The sequence below is a fragment of the Chaetodon trifascialis genome, chromosome 6 (assembly GCF_039877785.1).
Source record: "Chaetodon trifascialis isolate fChaTrf1 chromosome 6, fChaTrf1.hap1, whole genome shotgun sequence".
Lineage (NCBI taxonomy): Eukaryota > Metazoa > Chordata > Actinopteri > Chaetodontiformes > Chaetodontidae > Chaetodon > Chaetodon trifascialis.
Genome location: NC_092061.1, coordinates 29,420,593 through 29,441,802, shown reverse-complemented (window position 1 = coordinate 29,441,802; position 21,210 = coordinate 29,420,593). Strand labels below are relative to the sequence as shown.

General features: G+C 41.1%; 1 protein-coding gene across 4 annotated transcripts in view; it reads left to right on the top strand.

Annotated features, from left to right (window-relative positions):
* The first annotated feature begins 14,155 nt into the window (after positions 1 to 14,155).
* Positions 14,156 to 21,210, top strand: part of pdzd2 (PDZ domain containing 2) — a 125,545-nt gene continuing 118,490 nt past the window's right edge. For 2 of the 4 annotated variants that reach the window (XM_070963632.1, XM_070963630.1), the window contains exon 1: positions 14,192 to 14,575. The gene's annotated coding sequence lies outside the window, so the exon portion shown is untranslated. Of the gene's footprint in view, positions 14,576 to 15,452; positions 15,473 to 21,210 lie in introns of those variants that run through there. The other 2 variants (XM_070963629.1, XM_070963631.1) reach the window with 2 other exon arrangements.

Here is a 21,210-nt window from a genome sequence, read left to right as displayed (position 1 = left end):
AGCACAGCCAATCTCACCGTAGGAGGAATGGACGGGTGGACGGAATCAGCCAGCCCTTCACCGCCTCTGCTTTGGCGGGATCTGCCCGGAGTTGCCCCTTCTCTATCACGTAGCCTAAAAAACTGACAGATGGAGCATGAAAAGGACATTTCTCAGCCTTCACAAACAACTTGTTCTCAAGCAACCGTTGCAAAACATCACGAACATGGGTAATGTGGTCATCGAGAGAACTCGAGAAAGTCAATATATCATCTAGGTAGACAAAAACCACACGATTTAGTAAGTCTCTGAGTACGGCATTAACCAGACATTGAAAGACAGCAGGGGCATTGGTAAGGCCAAAAGGCATGACAAGATACTCGTAATGTCCGAGGTGTGTGTTAAAAGCTGTTTTCCACTCGTCCCCCTCCCTAATCCTTACAAGGTGGTATGCGTTCCGGAGGTCCAATTTGGTAAAGAAACAAGCGGTGTGCAATGGGCCGAAAGCAGAGTCTATTAAAGGGAGGGGGTACTTGTTCTTTAGAGTAATTTCATTCAGTCTGGAGTAGTCTATACAGGGACGCAATGTTTTATCTTTCTTTTCCACGAAGAAGAAACCGGCTCCTACCTGTGAAGATGAGGGCCGAATCAGCCCCACCGCCACCGACTCGGTTATGTATTTCTCCATAGCCTCTTTTTCCGGCTTAGAGAGGTTATATAACCGTTGCGTGGGGAGAGGCGATCCGGGAAGCAGGTCTATGGTGCAGTCATATGATCTGTGGGGAGGTAGCGTGCTGGCAGAGGTTTTGCTGAAAACATCTTTTAAATCATGGTATTCAGCTGGAATGTTAGATAAGTCAATTACCTCTGGCTGTGGCAAACTACTGGAGTTCCGGTTCGGCAGGGCTGACTGAAGACAATGAGCGTGGCAAAAACATGAGAATAGTCTGGCACAGAAACGAGCGTGCTTGGAGCTTATGAAAGCCGGCTGATTGCCGATGCGCTGCAGGTGCGACTCGTGTGCCTCGCCCCTGTGCCAGCGGCTCCGCCTCTCCGCACCGAGATTAGCTGTTAGACATAACGAAAACCCCGAGACCATGACATTCTCAACTAATCCATGATATCATAGTTACAGTATTTATCTGGAAATCACAACATATTAATTTGTAAAATATTATACAGTTTATTTCATTTCTATAAACCAAGCTGTATTGCAATTTTAACTGTATTGTGTTGGTTCAAGTATTACATTTTTTTCTATGTTTATAATACAGCAACATATAAATTCTACAAGGAAATATAATTCTTGTAACTGTAAAATCAACAATTATTAATTGTTCTGTTTTTCACAATATATTGCTTTAAATTATACATTGATTCATTGTTTTTCTTGTTACAGTTTTTTTATGTCACGATTTTACAGCATATTAATGTTAATTTCACAGACATTTTTTTACAGTGTACAGTTGCAATAACCAGCGCAGTATTGAAAACAGATCACATGGGATTACCTTTCATAAGTAAGATTGAACAATAATTTTGGTTATTTGACAATTTATAATATTATGTCATCGTAACTAATGTTATTTGGCAATCACCCATCTGGGTAGGCAAATTCAAGTAGAGATTTTTTTTTTTTTATACCCATACATCCCTAGTTTACAGTATGTTTTAATGTGATAGACCTCTCAGACTGGTCACCTATTGATGGTTATCACCTCATGAAGTAACCCACCCCCTAAAGTAAACGGCACTTCAGACACCAGTGCATATCTTTTTATACCCTACCAGTGGAAGAAACATGGTTATACAGTTATTACCTTACTTCTATAGCCTACCTGTGGGAAAAAAAACAAAACAAAACAAAAAACATGGTTATACAGTTATTACCTTACTTACCTTCTATAAATGGTTATACAATTTCCCAGCTTACCCTCATTTTTTTTTAGGAGGCTGGAGTAACAATCCCACTGCAAGGTAGTTCCAGGGCATTTTCCACCGTCTGATGGTCCGTTGTGGTGTCTCACCAAGTGGGTCAGGCAACGTGGCAGCACAAACTGAGACTGTGTCCCTATCAGCTGCAGACATGCACTCTGCTTCAATGGCAGAGGAAGAGCTCCCGTCCCCATTTGCAAACATTTCTGCAGTCATATGTGACCACAGTTACCTGCCCACCTGCTTTGGTGGTCTTGTGGACAATGCCCTGGTCTACATTTCAGGGTTTGTTGTCAGAAAAATTCTGAAAAATGTGAGGTGTGCCGTGCAAGCCTTGTCACAGCTGCTGTACCCTCATCCTTTGACCAGAGCTACCACCCGCTTCAACTTACAAACAATGGTGGGCTGATTATGCCCTCAGAGGGAACAGTGAAGGGAGTCAGAGCAGCAGAGCGTGTGATTTGCCAAAACTCAACAGATCAAGGTGTCAGTGTGTCCTTTCTTGACCATTTCATTTGGACTGAGATTGGTTCAGAAGACGTGTTTCTACTAGGGGAGCACATTGCAGAAACCCAATTCAGAATTGAGAACCATCATTTCATGATTGTGTCATTTATTGTCTCTGGATTTCACAAAGTAAGGCTGTACCACGTCGCAAAATTAACTACTTTGGAGTTACAGAGTGCCAGCACACGCAAGAAGCTCTGCAAAACAGTTCTTTTACAAGGGTTTTTGCTTCCCAGCCCCAATTGCAAGCTTATCAGGGTAGTATAAGATGTTGGAATGACCTGGAATTTTAATCTTACTTTCCAGGCCTTTAAAAAAAATGTACTGAGCAGGTATATATGGGAGCTTCATATATGTATGTATGTATGTATGTATGTATGTATGTATGTATGTATGTGTGTGTGTTAAAATCAGTGTTTTTCACAAACATCAGCAGTTTCAGTACAGGCTATTGTGGAATCTTTGTCATCCTAAAGCCTGTGAACAGTTGTTTAAATTTAGAAGTGCCAGAAGTTGTGTGTGTTTGTGTACGTGTGTGTGTTTGAAAGCAGCAGTGGACTGTGGGCCGACACACATGATGAGTTGGCCAAAAGAAAAAAACCTTCCTCGTTTCGACAGTTTGTTTTGATGAAGTTTTATTCCAACACAACTGAGTAAAAAACTTACTCAAAGTTTAATCCGCATGTCAACAGATGAGATGTCTGGTTTTTGTGTCACAAGAAATTCTTGTGTTATTGGTGTGTACAGAAGGGTCATGATTTTGTATGTGTGTGTGTGTGTGTGTGTGTGTGTGTGTGTGTGTGTGTGTGTGTGTGTGTGTGTGTGTGTGTGTGAGAGAGAGAGAGAGAGAGAAATAAATTAAAATGAACAATCAAACTGTTTCTTTATTAAAATATAAAAATAATTCATTTATACATTTATTAATATGCCATACCATATGTCTGTATTATGCTGTATTATGTAAGTATTTTAGCATGAAAGCACAACTATCAAATAATAATATATGGTTAAAAACTCTCAGAGTAATAGTCGGAGAAATCTGGCAGGTGATCCTTTGAGAAGGGCACCTTCAGGTTCTTCGAGGCAAAGTGAGATAATGTTGAAAAATGGAAAGAAGAAGCATCTTTGCATGGACTCGGTGGGTCGGCACAGCTGTGTTGTGAATGGACCAGAGATGGGAGCTGGTAGGGATGAGTCTGATGATGTAGGAGATGATTCTTTCAGTGATAGTAGTAGCTCTATGGAGGTAGGTGCTGGGCAGAAGCAGAGAAGGGAGCGGGATTATCTTGGAGGTAGCGGTAGCAGCACTGATAAGGTGAAGAGAACTGAGGAGAGGGAGCGAGAGGAGTTGGGGTATAAAATCATATTGAGATTTGGTGAGGAGAAGGGAATTTCTTTTATGAATCCGGTGAAATTTTCTGAGGCGCTACAACTGTCAGAGATTTGGACATACAGCCAAGAATTGCAAGGGAAAGAGAAGATATGCCAGGTGTGGAGAGGATCATGAGTACGGGCAATGTAGATATGAGCAGCCAAAATACTGTAGCTGTGGTGGCAATCACAGTGTGGCGTATGGGGGGTGTGAAGTAATGAAAAGGGAAATGATGATTTGACAGGTAAGAACCCAGAATAAGACACCCTATGCAGAAGCTGTGAAAATGGTGACACAGAGAGAGGGGCAAGATGGAAGGATGGAGAGAAATAGAGCAAGAGTGCAACCAGCAGAAGTGAGAGAGCCAGATCAGGCAAGCAAGGGGAAGATGATGGTTGATGTAAAGAAACTAGTTGCTTTCATTGCAGGTGTAGTCAATGTCTCAATGGAGGTCAAGTCAAAAAAAGAGAGAATCCAAAGGATTGTAAAGGCAGCAAACTGCTATCTCGATGCTGGTGGGCTGACTTGGGAGGAGGTGAATAAGGGTCTCAGTAGTCAAGAAACTCAGGAGCAGGCATGGGCTGGGGTCTAGTGATGTTAATGGTTTTTGTACTGCAATGGAACGTGAGAAGTTTGTTGGCTAATGGACAGGAATTTAAAAAATATGTAGATGAGTTGCCCAGTAAACCAGATGTTATTTGTGTACAGGAAACATGGCTAAATCCAAATTTGGATTTCAGGATAGTTGGCTATGTTTCCATCAGGTGTGATGGGGGGGTGGGGGGGGTGGAGTAGGGGGAGGCTGTGCAACATTCATCAGAGAAGAAGTTTCTTTTAGAGAGGTAGGTATAGGAAATGAGTTAGAATATGTCACTGTTGAGATATGGACTAGTAAAGGAGAGCTGGTAGTAATTAATTATTATAATCCTTGTAGGAAACTAGAGGTGGATAAGTTAATGCAAATTGAGGGGATGGATGGAAATAGGATTTATGGGGAGGAGCAAGAACAGATGCTAATGGGGTGGTAATTGAAGAACTGCTGGAAGAAAAGGGCATGGTTAGTGTCAATGATGGTAGAGGGACCAGGATAAATGTGCGTACAGGGAACACTTCGACACTAGATTTAACTCTGGTGTCTAGGAATTTAGCAGGAATATGTGAGTGGGAAGTGGCAGATGACACAACAGTAGGGAGTCATAATTTTCCAGTGTTGTGTAGTGTATTACTCTAAAGGAAGGTAAGGCAAGGGAAATTTGGGGGGAAATGGATATTTAATAGTGCAAGATGGGGACAGTTTGAATATATGTGTGAGAGAGAAACAACTAAAATATATTTAAATATTGAAAAAAGTAGCTAATCAGACAATTTCTAGAAATAAAGGAACAATGAAGAGGAAGGCTGTGCCCTGGTGGACAGATGTGTGTAGTACGGTAGTGAAAGAAAGGAATAAAGCTTTAAAGGTTTTAAAGAGAACACATTATTTCCAGAACTAAAGCAAGCTCAAGCAGTTGTTAGGAGAACTGTGTGTAAAGCAAAAAGGCAAAGTTGGCAGATTTTTTGTAACAAAATTGGTAGATCAACTCCTGTTAGGGATGTTTGCGGCATGATTGGAAGCATGAGAGGTGTCAGGAGAGAATGGCAGTATCCAGTTTTGAAGCTGGAGGAGGAAATGGCAGAGTCTGAGGAAGAGAAGGCCGAAATGATAGCTAGGGCCCTCATTAAGATCCATAGCTCTGATAATTTGTCTGAAGAGGGCAGGAGAGGAAGAGCAAGGACAAGTGCAGCACATCCTGGGATTTTGGAAAGAAGGGAGGATACAGACAGTGTAATGGATGCTCCATTTACTTTGGCTGAAATGAGGAGAGCACTAGCTAGATCTGGGCTAACATCTCCTGGTGGGGATGAGATTTTCTATATAATGCTGAAGTACTTAGGGTTCTTAGCATCCATGAAGCTGCTTGGTATATATAATAAAGTGTGGGAAATTAGGAAATTACCAAGTAGTTGGAAAGAGGCAGTGATTATTCCCGTCGGGAAGCCAGGAAAGGATCTGTCAAGTCCTATGAACTATAGACCTATAGCCCTAACGTCACATATGGGGAAGTTAATGGAGAGAATGGTTACAGATAGACTGACATTTTATATGGAAAGCAGAGGACTCCTGTCTCCTTCTCAGAGTGGGTTTAGGAGGGGTAGAGGGACCATGGACCCTGTTTTGTGTCTTGAAACAGAGATCAAGAAAGCACAAGTAAATAAAGAATCTGTAATGGCAGTGTTTTTCGATGTAGAAAAGGTGAAAAGATGATATGGAATGGAAGGAGGAAGTAATGATCAAATTAAATATGATGGGAATAACAGGTAGGGTATATAACTGAGTTTTTAGTTGACCGATTTATTCAGATTTGAATTGGAGCAGCTGTATCACAGAAATATAAGGTTGATAATGGTACTCCTCAAGGGAGTATTATCAGTCCTTTACTGTTCTCCATTATGATAAATGATGTTTTTTCCCAAGTTCAGGGTGATACTGGGCGGTCATTGTTTGCGGATGATGGGGCCTTATGGAAAAGGGGGAAGAATACTGAATATATTGGAAAGAAAATACAAGAAGCAGTCAATGTAGTGGAAAAATGGTCCTTCTCTTGGGGATGCAAGTTTCTGTAGGGAAAACCAAAACCGTAATATTTACAAGCAGGAGGGGTGGTGATTCTCAGCTAAAGATGTATGGGCAAATAATAGAACGAGTGAAAGATTTTAGATTTTTGGGTCTGTGGTTCAATGAAAAGTTGACATGGAACGAGCATATTTATAAGGTGCATACTAAGTGTAAAAAAATATTGAATGTAATGAGATGTTTAACAGGATCAGAATGGGGAGTAAGTAGGTCAGTTTTGAAAATGATTTATGTTGCACTGATCAGGAGTCTCATTTATAAAATATTGCGTGGAATCCATACTAAAAGTGTGTGTACGCCCAAAAGCTGGAAATGGCATACGCCAAAAAATATTTGGATTTATAAAACCGTGCGTACTCACACCTGCACGCAATTTTCCCTTTATAAATCACACTCCACCTAGAAGATTGCGCTGGTGGATTCATCTCACATCCCGCCCCTGACACACCCACATTTTACCATGAATGGTCAATGCAAAGTACCTCATGAATGTCTTTGCATATAAATATGCCTGCTGATCAATGGCATTTTACGTGCAATCATGGCAGAAAAAAGAAAAAGAAATTTTACGGGGGGTGAAATCAAGGTGCTTGTGGGTGAGGTGGAGGCCAGAAAAGATATTTTGTTTGGTGGTCACAGTAGTGGCGTCACGAATAAAATAAAAAGAAATGAGTGGCAGCACGTTGTCACCGCAGTGAACAGTTACAGTGCCACAGAGCGTTCTGTGGCAGAAATTAAAAAGAAGTGGTTGGATTTGAAGGTGGAGGCCAAGACGAAAGTGGCATGGCACCGTCGAAGCGCATCTGCTACTGGTGGGGGCAAGGGTGCACCCGAGCCCACACCGCTGGACACCAAGATAGCCTCGATCCTTGGTACGGCCAGCGTGTATGGCATAGTGTCAGAGAGGGAAGGAGACACCAATTTGGCAAAGACCACAGAGGAGACTGGTAAAGTACAGTTTTATCTGTTTATTAAAGTAAATATTTTAAGACTTGTGAAAAGGTACAGTTAGGCCCAAAAATATTTGGACAGTGACACAAGTTTTGTTATTTTAGCTGTTTATGAAAACATATTCAAGATACAATTATATAATCAATATGGGCTTAAAGTGCAGACTCTCAGCTGTAATTTGAGAGTATTCACATCCAAATTGGAGCAAGGGTTTAGGAATTACAGCTCTGTAATATGTAGCAGCCTCTTTTTCAAGGGACCAAAAGTAATTGGACAATTGACTCAGAGGGCTGCAAAAAAAATTAACAAGGCTGCATGGGCTCTTCCCTCATTAACCTGTCATCAATTAAGCAGTTAAAAGGTCTGGAGTTGATTCCAGGTGTGGCGTTTGCATTTGGAAGCTGTTGCTCTGAACACACAACATGCGGTCAAAGGAGCTCTCAATGGAGGTGAAACAGACCATCCTGAGGCTGAAAAACAAGAAGAAATCCATCAGAGAGATAGCAGAAATGTTAGGATTGGCCAAATCAACAGTTTGGTACATTATGAGAAAAAAAGAGTGCACTGGTGAGCTTGGGAACTCAAAAAGGCCTGGATGTCCACGGAAGACAACAGTGGTGGATGATCGCAGAATCCTTTCAATGGTGAAGAAAAACCCCTTCACAACATCCACTCAAGTGAAGAACACTCTCCGGGAAGTAGGTGTATAAGTATCTAAGTCTACCATAAAGAGAGGACTTCATGAGAGTAAATACAAAGGATTCACCACAAGGAGCAAACCATTAATCAGCCTCAAAAATAAAAAGGCCAGAATTGACTTTGCCAAAAAACACCTGAAGAAGCCAGCCCAGTTCTGGAACAGCATTCTTTGGACAGATGAGACTAAGATCAAGCTGTACCAGAATAATGGGATGAAGAAAGTTTGGAGAAGAATTGGAACAGCTCATGATCCAAAGCACACTACATCTTCTGTAAAACATGGTGGAGGCAGTGTGATGGCATGGGCATGCATGGCTTCCAATGGCACTGGGTCACTTGTGTTTATTGATGATGTGACAAAAGACAGAAGCAGTCTGAAGGGTAAGTGATGAATTCTGAAGTGTATAGGGATATACTTTCTGCTCAGATTCAACCAAATGCAGCAAAGTTGATTGGATGGCGCTTCACAGTACAGATGGACAATGATCCAAAACATACTGCAAAAGCAACCCAGGAGTTTTTTAAAGTAAAGTGGAATATTCTGCAATGGCCGAGTCAATCACCAGATCTCAACCCAATCGAGCATGCATTTCACTTGCTCAAGACAAAACTTAAGGCAGAAAGACCCACAAACAAGCAACAACTGAAGACAGCTGCAGTAAAGGCCTGGCAAAGCATCACAAAGAAGGAAACCCAGTGTTTGGTGATGTCCATGGGTTGCAGACTTCAGGCAGTCATTGCCTGCAAATGATTCTCAACAAAATATTGAAAAGTAACATTTTACTTAGGGTTATGTTTATTTGTCTAATTACTTTTGAGCCCCTGAAATGAGCAGTGTTTGTATAAAAATAGCTACAATTTATAAATGTTTAATCATATATTTTTGTTCAACCCCTTGAATTACACCATAAAGTCTGCACTTCAATTCCGTTGTATATCCGTTCATATCAAATCCAATGTGGTGGCATGCAGAGGCCAAATCATGAAGGTTGTGTCACTGTCCAAATATTTCTGGGCCTAACTGTAGTTGACTTCTTTGTGTCCCAAGTCATTGTGGAGTTGGAAGCGGTGGGTGACGAGGAGGTTCCGGGCACGGCGTGTCCTGGCACCGTGGCTGAAGGCCTGGCTGTCCCCAGCACCAGTGCATCCCGACCGCATGGCGCACCTACATGTAGAAGTGGTCGGATCCTGACAGACGCTGTCCTTCAAACACAAAGGGACACCATCAGTGCCATTAATGAAGTCCGTGATGAGCTCCAGCAAATAAGCACAGTGATGGGCAACATGTGTGAGGTCATGTCTGACATTGCCAGCTCCATTAAAGATCTTGTTAAAAAATTAAACATACTTGCCGTCTTATTTAAAACGCCATATGACACCTTCACGGAGCCTTGCTCCCTGCTGAAATTCCTCATTTCGGGGAGGTGGTTGTGGATCCGGGTCCTCGTGGTGTGGGGGAGGGAGACCATGCGGGAGGGGAACAGCATTCCCCAGTGCCACATTGTGCAGAACTCCACAAGCCATTATTATTTTACACACCTTTGTAGGGTGATAAAGCAGTCTGCCCCCCGAGGCATCCAAACACCTCCACCGAGCTTTGAGGAGACCGATGGCTCTCTCCACGACGGAGTGCGCGTGAGAGTGTGCCACATTGAACGCACCTCCTCTGCGCTCTGCGGGTTGGTGAAGGGGGTGAGGAGCCAGCGCTTTAGGGGGTAGCCACTGTCACCTGCAAGCTATAACAGAAGAGTAATTATACATCTGGCTTTAATGGGTAGAATCTATACAATGGTGTTTATGTACTTACCCAGGAGCCAGCCATCACACGCATCACCTGCCTGCAGCCTGCTCCCTACACTATTGTGTGTCAGGATGAATGAGTCATGTGTTGAACCAGGCCACCGTGCCACTACATTCGTCAAGATCATGTCCGAGGTACAAATAATTTGTACATTGAGTGAATGCACATTTTTTCGGTTCACATAAGCAAATTCATTTTCACTCGGAGCCCTTATAGCAATGTGAGTACAGTCAATTGCACTGATTACATTTGGGAAACCGGACATTGCTGCAAATTGCCTTTTAATGTCGGCCTGTTCACCCACAGGGTAAGGAAACCTGATGTATCGACTGGTCATTTTTATAATGCCATCCAAAACGGCTGGCATTATGGCGCTGAGGGATGGCTGCGATATCCCAGACCTAAGGGCATAATTTAACTGAATTATATCATACCCAAAAGGGGTTTTTGACAGACAATGTAACATTATATAATATTAATCATATCAAACACTTACCTGTCGGCTAATTCCCGCTGAAAGGAGCCAGTCACCAGGAACCCCAGAGTAGTCAGCACCTGGATATGCACCGGGATGGGCACACTGGGCCCAGTTCAGCACATAGATCCAAGAGCACCGCTCTAGGAAATCTAAATCGGCTTATTAGCCATCATCACAGGCCAGGAAATCTCTGTGGTCCCTAAAACTTCTCTTCATCCTGATCCTACCATTTGCGTGATCTTCCAGCAGTGCCAGCGCATCCATTGTGCAGCATTACGCACGAGTGTCCCCGCACTATTTATATGCTTACTCAGCAAATTGAATGATTGTTACACACCTTGTCACAATTACTACTAATCAATCAGTGCCATCCACCGTTCTGTATCATTTGAAGATGGAAGTATGATATATGAACATTGTGCATAGAGTAGTAGGCCTAACGGCTCACTAAAGGAACACATGTATAACACTGCAGACTTGGGTGTTTATGATTACGTGGGTCTATAAGTCTAATATGTGATGACATTAAATGTATGAGATCAGTCTGGCTTCAATTCACCACCTCACCATCTGCACCGCCAGTTCCCCCTGTCTCCAAAATGTTCGTAAGCAAGCATCAAAGTTGGCGTACCGGCGCGCACATTCTCACGCTAAGTTTATTTTTATAAATCACAACCTTTGCGTAGGAAGTTGCGTACGCAACTTTTATGCCCCGTTTTGTGCGTAAGCAAGTTTTATAAATGAGACCCCAGGTCAGTATTAGATTATGGGAGTGCTGCATGTGGTTCAGCATCAAGTCCTCACTGAAAAAGTTAGGGGTGGTGCAGTGTCAAGCCTTGAGGTTGTGTTGCGGAGCTTTCAGATCAACTCCTTTGTCTGCTCTTCAGGTTGAGATGGGGGAAATTCCACTGCATCTTAGACGAAAGCAGCTAATGATGAACTACTGGGTTAATCTTCAAAGGCATTCCGAAGGACGACATCCAACAACAAAGGTGCTTCTTCCCTGTTGGGAGAGTGAAAGGGCCAAGCGCGAGTGTTTTGCTCAGAGCAGTGTGAAAGTAGCTAAAGATATGGCATTAGATCAGTTAAGATACTCACCTACAGTACCATTATCTGTAACACCATCCTGGTTTTTTCCTGTAGTTTCAGTTGATTTATCTATGCTTCAGAAGCAGAAAGAATTTGGTAATATTGCTCAGTTAGTTGAGGATAGGCTGAATACAGTGTACCAATCAGCTGTGCCTGTGTTTACAGAAGGATCTAAGGATCCTGATACAGGGAGAAAGGGGTTTACTTTCAGTGTCCTGACAATGAAAGTCCGTGTTAAAAGAAGAACCTCAGATCATTTTTCTGTCTACACAGTTGAGATGTTGGCAATAGCATCAGCATTACAGTAGGTAGAAGAGTCACAAATCAGAGAGGTTGTTCTTTGCTCTGATTCATGTTCTGTACTAATGTCATTGCAGTCATCTATATCAGATGGTAGGCAGGAAATTTTTTTTTTAAATTTTTTAAACTTTGCACAGGATTAAAAATATGAACATTGGGGTGACATTTATGTGGGTTCCGGCTCACAGAGGAGTTGTGGGTAATGCATAGTAGATACATTAGCTAAAGAGTCACTTAAAATGAACGGGATCATGCAAATCGTATTGAGCACGACAGAAGCAAAATTTTTAATTAAGGAAAAGATCATGGGGGAATGGCAGCACGAACGGGATACAGCTATTACAGGCAGACACCTGTATGCAGTCCAGTCAGTAGTAAGACCAGCCAATAGAACCACCAAGGCGGAGAGGATCTTAACCAGACTGAGGGTAGGACATGCTGGAATAAACAAGACACTGCACCTGATAGGGAAACATCCCTCAGGGCTATGCGAGCATTGTCAGGAAGTAGAGTCAGTGGAGCATGTTATTTTGTGGTGCCCAAAATATTCACATGAATGTGAAGTATTAAAGAGAGAAGTCAGGACTGCACAGGAGAAGCTGACACTTAAGAATGTATTGGTGTAATAGGTCTTCTCACATTTTTAAATGTGAGAAATGTATCCTCACTCTGATCTCCATGGGTGCTTTTCATTCCATAAATTGGTCTCCTCGTCTCCTCCACTTGCTTCCTCTCCACTTGCTTCCTCTCCTCGCTTCGGACTGACGCTGTGGAGCGAGGATTTTTCATTTCGGAGTTTCGTTACCTCCGTCCTCACGTCCCTTCCTCGCATCCCTCTTTCATGTCCTCGCTGGGCGGAGCTAAGACGCGAGGAGAGGAAGCGAGTGGAGGAGACGAGGAGACCAATTTATGTAATGAAAAGCACCCTGAGTGTCACTTCGAATGGAGTGACACTTGCAGCTGCAGAGGGCACTCCTGATTGAGGGGGAGGGTATAAAAGTGAAGCCAAACGAGTGGGATGCCCTCGCTACCTTACCGGAAACAGGAAAGAACAGTTGTCGTGGAGATGGACAGACGCGTTGCCTGTGCTCCACTGTCCCTGTAAACACATAATATTTCAAAACATTAAATATAAGATAGATGACATTCATTTGTGCATGCAGGCATTTGTGCGTTTGCTACATGTGGCTTTAGGGATAATGTGATCATCTTTTTAATATGTTCGAAATAAAGACTAATCAAATCACAAATCTCCTTTTAATTTCTGTTATTTGTTGGTGATCTTTCACATGTTCTATTTAGTTTGAGATGTAGCCTAAAGTCAGTGTCAAGGAGATAAATGTGTGTGTTTGATCTAAAATACTTGGAAGAAGTAGACGGAACTTACATTTGAACGTTGTTTCTTCCATTTTACGGACGTGATTTCCGCTGCACACACCGGGGAGCCTGCACCTGTGCAGACTCGCTATTTAAGGGCTTGACAAGCCACTTCCACTCGGTGATAATTGGTTTGGGACAGCCCTTAATATGGCGGAACTGCGCGTGAACGCGCAAACGGAGGGGTAGTGGATAGGGTTAGGTGATAGGGACTGGTTTGGGATTGGGCCTTAATTGTGCCTCCTCGTCTCCTCTCTCCTTCGTCGACCCGGAAGTCGTTTCCCCTCCGCCATGATGAAGGATCTTCCAATTGCTTAAATGCACCTGAAGGAGACGAGGAGCGAGGAGAGAGGAGGCTTCTGAAGGAGATCAGAGTGAGGATACACCGGTGTAGCCTACGCGGAAGTCTTTTATTATTTAAGGGGCGTGTCGTATGTGGCACACGTTTGAATCATGGCGGGAGCAGGTCCTCACAAATGTCATCTTGATTCTTGTTTCAACTGTGTCCTTCTAACAATTGTATCTGTCACCAAGAAATTAATGAAAATTCTTGGTATATATTTACGTTTTTTTAAAGCAAGGCTACATTGCTGTTGGTTTAATCTACCACACAGCCGTCCTCTGTTACGCCTCTAACGGCATATAATTGAAACCTCATCAATAGCAATCAGGAGTAGAACAGTCTGACTGCAGATCTGACCATAATATCACGTTTTACAGCTTTTACAGCTGTGCAAACGTCATCAGTAATTGACGTCGCTTCGGACTGACGCTGTGGAGCGAGGATTTTTCATTTCGGAGTTTCGTTACCTCCGTCCTCACGTCCCTTCCTCGCATCCCTCTTTCATGTCCTCGCTGGGCAGAGCTAAGAAGCGAGTAGAGGAAGCGAGTGGAGGAGACGAGGAGACCAATTTATGTAATGAAAAGCACCCTATGGCTATCGTAGCGCCTGGAAGGCTTAGTTCAGGGCAAAACAGTTTCCGCACTGTGGACATTTTGACTCCGCCCTCCGTTTGCAGCCCCGGGCAGGCTGTCTGAATGAAAATGATGAAGACCTTAAATCATGTAATCCATACCCGTGGAGAAAAGAAACGTAGTACATTAGTGACTTCAATTCAAGAACATTTTTTGCTTCTTAGATGGGTTTTCGTGCAGTGGATATCTGTCGAATCGAGTTTCGAACTCTGAAGCCACTTTTTTTTTCAAGATGAGTGTAAATGTAGCTTTGCGCTACTTTTTTCTTGCACGGATTTAACCTATAAGACGTTTTTATAGATTATGAACGTAAAATTTTGGTTGACTAGCAAACCCCAGATCTAGTTCATTAAAACAAAACAAAACAAAACATGGAATATTGTACCGTTTTGACCTGGTATTGAGAACCCTGGGACTGCACGGCCATGTAAACCAGAGGTAAGAGCAGCGTACTCTGCGTAGTGTTTAATGTTTGGCCTGAGACTTTGTGATAATGTCTGATCATATTGGGAAAACGGATAACAGTGACTCAGCCAGTCCATCTCGCCGTGTTCATATCAGTTTGTGAGAAAAACATGGATAACGTCCGGATTCAGTATGATTGTCGACGTAAAAGAAAATAATCGAATATCGACCCATTATACAAAAGTCTGGTTGGTTCCAATCAACTTTGTAACCGCAGGCTGTTTTTCAGAACCAGACATCTGTTAGTCAGGACTTACACCGTATTTCATTGATAGCCAGTTGCGCTGTGTTTATCGTGTCAGCCTGGGACTTCCCATCACCATGGCTCTTGCTTCATTTAAAATGCCAACTATCAAACGACCCATCATCGTGACTCGGTATTTTCAAAATTACACTATTAACAGAAGAGAAAACGAGCTATCAGCGTCCCCTCACGTACTAAACTGTGTCGCTGTGCTAAATGAAATTGACATTTTGACAGACGTTTAAAAATAGAAAGCACATCAGATAAATAATAGATTTTTTGGCGACTGTGGTGATATTTCTTTCAAACAGTTTTATTCTCTTCTGTCAGTGTCATCATTGAGATGAGGTGAATTGCTTCTACACTGATTTAACTTTTGAATTCATTGAAGAAATATGAAGAGAGATCTGATCTCTGGGACTGCTGCCATTGCTTTTGTCATGCTCTTTTGGCTACATCTTCAAAATGACATGGCTCTGAAATATTGTGGTGTCTTTTCCATCTCGAGGCTGCACTGATTTTTCCCACCTACAGCAAGCAGACATAAGTGACATGTAGCTGAACAGAAGTTCTGCATAAACAGCATGGCGTTCAGCATACTGTATGTTAAATCACTAAAGCCTGAAGTGAGTACATTAATATATTTATAGATTTGTTGTGTAAGTATTTGTATGTAACATAAAGCCACATGAAGCATCTCAAATGATTGAGTGAATCATGGGCTTCAATAGGAAATAAGAAAGAAAATATTCTGAATGCCGATCCGATCCTGCCCATTAAATGAAAAATTGGGTAAATGGTAAATGTTTAAGGGTCAGGACATTCAAATGACAAAAAAACACATTTTGTTATTTACTTCAAGCAGTATATATGTTTTTTCATCTAATTAGGCTCATTAAAAAAATCCTAATTTAAGAAAAAATTCTTCGGTTTCTATTGGAATTGAAAGTACTATCTATTATAGAAATCATATCATAATATGCTAATGGTCTTATTTCAGGCCTTACCAGTAGTAAGTGTTGTTATTTATTTTAATATATTTTTGTGAATTCATTTTCACTTTCCACCACTGTAACTAATTATCTTTCCTTTTAATGTACAGTCTACACAGAAAGCATGTTTTTATGATCAAATATATCAGTCCACTATGACTCCATAACATGCGTGTCATGCATTCTACTACATGAACCTCATATTTTAAAATCTAATTTTTACATCCTATTTTTATTTCTTTGCTGCACTTAGTTAAGCATAATCTCCACCAACTGATGTTAAACTCACATGAATCTCCTGTTTTTATGTTGTAAATTTATCAACATCACAATCATCTCTACTTATTTCCCAAGCAACCCAGTGTCCCTTACAGCTTCACTGTTGGCAGATTAAAATCAATGAATCAATCAATAAAAATAATGCTGCTTGCTTCCTGTATACTCCTCAGGGAGTCTTTGGAAAAAAAAAAAAAAAAAAAAAAAAAAGGTCACGTAAAGTCCTGATGTCAACCTGGAAAAACAGTTCGGCTGGCTGGCCAGTTTAACTCTGGTCTGGTCTCCACCAACTCCTGAGAAAACAGTCTGTCTCCTGAACTGCTAAATGCTCCACTGTGTCCACCAGATATTCTTGAACTATCGGTCAGCTGTTTGCACTGTGGAGGTAGTCATTAGGTTTTTAGACCTTCTTCATTTAACAGCTCTCTGGAAACAAAGTTGATGAGAGCAGAGTTTTCAAACCAGAAAACCTAAACCATGAACTAAAATGTCCTGAAAAGTTCTGAAAGGCTGCATAGTTTGTAATTCTCTTTGGGTTTGTCACTGTGAGTGATCCTTTTGAGTCATAGTCTTTTCATTCAATATTAGTATAAATATATTTGGATTAGTAAAGATTTAAAGTAGACAGCCGAGATAGGCTCCGGCCCCCCCGCGACCCCGAAAGGGATAAGCGGCATAGAAAATGGATGGATGGATGGAAGATTTAAAGTAAATTGTTCATTGGGCTAAGGCACCTTCAGAATGATCATGAAAAACAATAATATTAAGTACTATATTGTGTATTAAGTGGGAAAATAGTTTTTTCTTGCTTTGTTAAATTTTGGCATTGGTGTTCCAGAGTCACTGTTTGATTGATAATATAATAGTCGGTATAGAACAGCACAAGTCGTTATGCACTGAATGGGCTACTGTTTTCAGGCTTTGGTTGGGCCACCCTCTGTGTGTGTGTGTGTGTGTGTGTGTGTGTGTGTGTGTGTGTGTGTGTGTGTGTGTGTGTGTGTGTGTGTGTGTGTGTGTGTGAGTGTGTGTGTGAGAGAGAGAGAGAGAGAGAGATTCTGCGGAAAACCTTTGACTATCAGGACCGGTCTGTTCCTGGATTGCTTGGTCTGTGCTCAGTGTGGGCTTAAAGTATAGATGTCTGTCTTAAAACAGTAATCAAGTGGCTATAAACAATGAAGTATCTTAAAAAGTTACAGTCTTTATAGTATGAAATTTATTTTCAGTGTTGCTATCCCTCTCCTGCAGCTCAGCAAGGAAGTACTGTCCTCGGAAATAAAGAACAAATTTCATACTATGACTAAAACTAACCACATATCTACTTTTTGACTGATTAACAGAGACTGCTGAAGCAGCATATTGGTTTCAGACAATCTTTGCAAAACATTTTTACACAGAACAAGGACCGTGGATTTGATCCCCCATTATTTGCAATGAAATCACATTTAAAGAAGAGAATTGTGATGTCATCAAGCACCTGATTCAATGTGCATATCAGCATATGAGTATTGTTTTTGGACAGAAAAATGCAAACCTATTTAATTCTGAAGTGTATTCTGTACTTCAGGAGACAGTAGGGCTTAGAGGGAGAGACACTGGTTGCTTCTAGCTCACTTTCAGCAAGTTTTTACAAAAAACAATGATTTAGGGGAAGCTATGTTTGAGTGTTCCACACCCATCCGCTAGCTGATATAAACATATTCCTTCAATTATTTTCTATACAGTCATCATATCATTTAGTTTAGAGCATTCTTTTGTTTTAACATACAATATAATATCAAGGTCAACTCTAAGCACAATGTTATGAGTTGACTTTATTCATACATCCGTTAATTATATTTAAAACCCTGCAAAACATTTCTACAGGCAAGGCACAGGTAGAAATTCTTGCTCCCAGACAACTGACGAACGAGTGGATTCTGTAACCACCTAACCCTACCCCAACCTTAGCCATCACAACTAAATGCCTGACCCAACCCTTACCTAAACCCAATTTTAACAACCTAACCTGTAAAAACCAAGCCTTGATCCTCAAACAGCCCTTTGAGGGCACGCACAAGACCTGCAGTCAATTTGGCAATATGGCCTGTTTGTGGCACACTGCAGAAATGTGGTCACATTTGAATGAAAATAATGAGTTGAGAATTCACTGCCCCAGTTCAAGACAGAATCTGCTCCCTCTGCACATCGCTCACATAAACTGCTGACAGCAGCTCTTCTGAAACAATAAATGTCTCTAATCACTGGCATGTTCCATTGCCCCTGTCCAACCTCAGAGCCCTGAATCAGTTTCACCTCGAAACAAACAAAAACCCTATTACAAACCTTGTCCTATTGTACACGGTTTGTGAGTTAAAAACTTGTAAAACGTGTCAGACTTACTTCACTGTGTGTCTCACCTGCAGCACTGCTTGTGCTTCTTTGCCTGTGTGAGGAGTTTCTCTTCCACCCTTTTTTTCCCAACAGGTAACAATTTGTAGTGTTTTGTTGTAACTCCTTGACACTGCAACGTACAAAAGATTTGATTGATAAACCACTGTTACTCTGATTCATGCAGATTATGATGCATCTCATCTTGTGACCAGTGTAGTTATGAGATTAAGTAATACTGTATGTGGCCTTTTCTGTATGATGTTGAGCATTTATTTATTTATTTATTTTAATTAAGTCATTTTAAATGGGAAGACCACTTTGGATCGGACAAATACAAATTTATTAGGGCATCTTGGCCTAAATGGAGGACACCAAGGCCAAAACCAATTGTACAATAACAACAAGTGGATTATGAAAGCTAAACAATATACAATCAACAGTGTATGGAGTCAGTTAATTGAACAGTAGTGAAATTATTAAAACTTTAACCTGAATGTTCGACTTTCCCAAAAATGCTGTCTAATTGATTTTTAAAAAATGTGAGCAACTTGTTCATATTAATTGATAGTTATATTTTACTGATACAGTCTATAAATGGGCTAAGGGTGATCAAGATTAATCACAACAAATTTCAACTCTCATGCAACTGCTAGCATTTGAGTCAGAGTTCATAAGAGCAGTCACAAAAATGACATAAAAGCTTTTTTTTTTTTTTTTTTTTTTTTTTTTTTTTACATGTTCAACATTAAACACAAGAATGAGAAACTTCTCAAGGTGAAATTACTAGTCTCCTCTTATCACTAGATAGTGTAGCATTCCCAGCTGAATGACGGTTGGATTCTGTAACTGATGGTTCATAAAGTTTTATTCATACTCAGAACAAACCGTATCAACACAAAGCTACAGAAGAGACCAAAAAAAACCCCCCAAAAACAAAAATGAAAGTGTTAACATCCTTTTACGATATAGCCTTACAATATTAACAATACTGAAATGTATATATTTATATTCTTATTCCAGTTATGAAATCATCATCTTTAACCACTGTGACTGTTTACTGTGAGTCTCTGATAGAGTGTTGTAGTTAAACATTTTAGCTCAAAGTGAATTATTTAAACAGTCTATCTTAATCACTTTCTGTAACAAGGATACCAGGATCCAAGTGAAGTGCTGACTGAACAGAGAAGCACATAAATCTCACTGATAATCAGGTCCAGGGGGGGCAAGGCGAAAGTCGTAGTCAGAGTCACAAAACAGAGGTCTTTACCAGGGAATAAGAGAGCAGGCATGGTCGAAGGCAAACTGGGTTGATAATGGGGAATCTGAGATTGATTGCTGGAGAGTCTTGCATAAGGGCTAAGAACAATCTGGCAAGGTATGGTAGTGGAAGAGGGACTTAAGTATTGCACCGAATGGGTGATGAATTCTAGGTGTGTGTCCAGTGGTTGAACAAGTGGCCGTGGATAGCTGGTGAAGATTGCAGGCTGATCAGATGAAATGGAGAGTGGCAGCAGGACAAGAGTTGACTGATGTGGCACTTATGTACCTTTAACCTTATGTTAACCTTACAGCAAAAATGCATAAATTCCTCACTTCTTCAGTACACACTCTACCAGAATATCTGCCTTTAAGAACACCAGAAATGCATGTCATGATACTAGTACAGTAGTAAGTTAGTAGTCTTGCTAGCTAGCCAAAACACACAAGCATAAAACTCTTCTCTTAACATTAAGCACAGCATGAAATAAAATGAAATGAAATGAAATGAAATTAAATAACAGACCTTGTGCCGTTATCAGCCAGGTGCTAAACCAATAAAATATTTGTATTTTAATATTAGGGAGACGCGCTTATGCTGTGCAAAAAATACTTCTCATCTATGGTGCAGCTTTTTCTTTCTTTTTTTTTTAGTTAAATAACTGGACAAATATTAATATAACTTTCAGATGAAAAAGCAAACAAAACATACAAAAACAGCAACAGCGACACATTTCTGTAATATTTAGGACCATATTAGAGGTAATTTACAGATACACTGCAGATACACAGCAGCTGACCGAAAAAAGAGGTCATATTATACATATAATATGAATTATTAACAGTTTCTGGGTGAATAATAAAAAAAGGACCATGAGAATGCTGACCTATCAAGTTTCCTAATTACTTATTAACCCCATCTAGTATATCATGTTTAGGAAAGCAGTTTAAAAAAACTTGCACACAAAGGGCAACCATTTATAGCTTACTGCTGTCAGAAACTGAGTACAATTAGCTGATAATTAGCCAGATCAGCCACCATCAGGCATCAATACCAACACACATTATTAGACTGTAAACTACAAATCAAACCAATAACTAACCACATTCAGTGAATGTCAGCCCAATCATAATTAAGCAGGAAGCTAGTGTTCCTTTGATAAGTGTTCAAGCAAGACTTCATGGCTCATATTACATTGTCCCTATAGAAGCATTCCTATTGCAAACCCCTTGTGTGATTCGATTGTTAGGGCTCTATTTTTGATTCCGCTGCCGGTGTGGCACAAAGTCAGGTCCGCTTTGCAGATGGGGCGTGGCGGCGCAGACTTTGGTATTTTCGTGCACTGCGCTGGCGGCGCATCTTGGAAGGAGGGAGGGGAGAAGGCGTGGAGTGGGTTTGACACGGCCGAGTCAAATCTTCACCAATCACACCAGCTCCTCACCTCACCTTTAAAAATTCCGCTGGCGAG